Here is a 386-nt window from a genome sequence, read left to right on the forward strand (position 1 = left end):
GTCTCTACTAAAAATACAAAAAAATTAGCTGGGTGTAGTGGTGCACACCTGTAGTCCCAGCTACTCGGGAGGCTGAGGCAGGAGAATTGCTTGAATTCGGGAAGCAGAGGCTGCAGTGAGCTAAAATTGCTCCACTGCACTCCAGCCTGGGCAACAAAGCGGGACTCTGTCTCAAAGAAAAAAAAAGAACATATTGATCAATAAAAAACAACCAAGTAGAAATCTACTAATCAATTAAAAATAACCCGGCTGGGCACAGTAATCCCAGCACTTTGGGAGGCCGAGACAGAAGGATCACGAGGTCAGGAGATCGAGACCATCCTGGCTAACACAGTGAAACCCTGTCTCTACTAAAAATACAAAAAATTAGCTGGGCGTGGTGGCGA

Source organism: Colobus angolensis, unplaced genomic scaffold, assembly GCF_000951035.1.
Source record: "Colobus angolensis palliatus isolate OR3802 unplaced genomic scaffold, Cang.pa_1.0 Scaffold10, whole genome shotgun sequence".
In the NCBI taxonomy this organism is placed as follows: Eukaryota; Metazoa; Chordata; class Mammalia; order Primates; family Cercopithecidae; genus Colobus; species Colobus angolensis.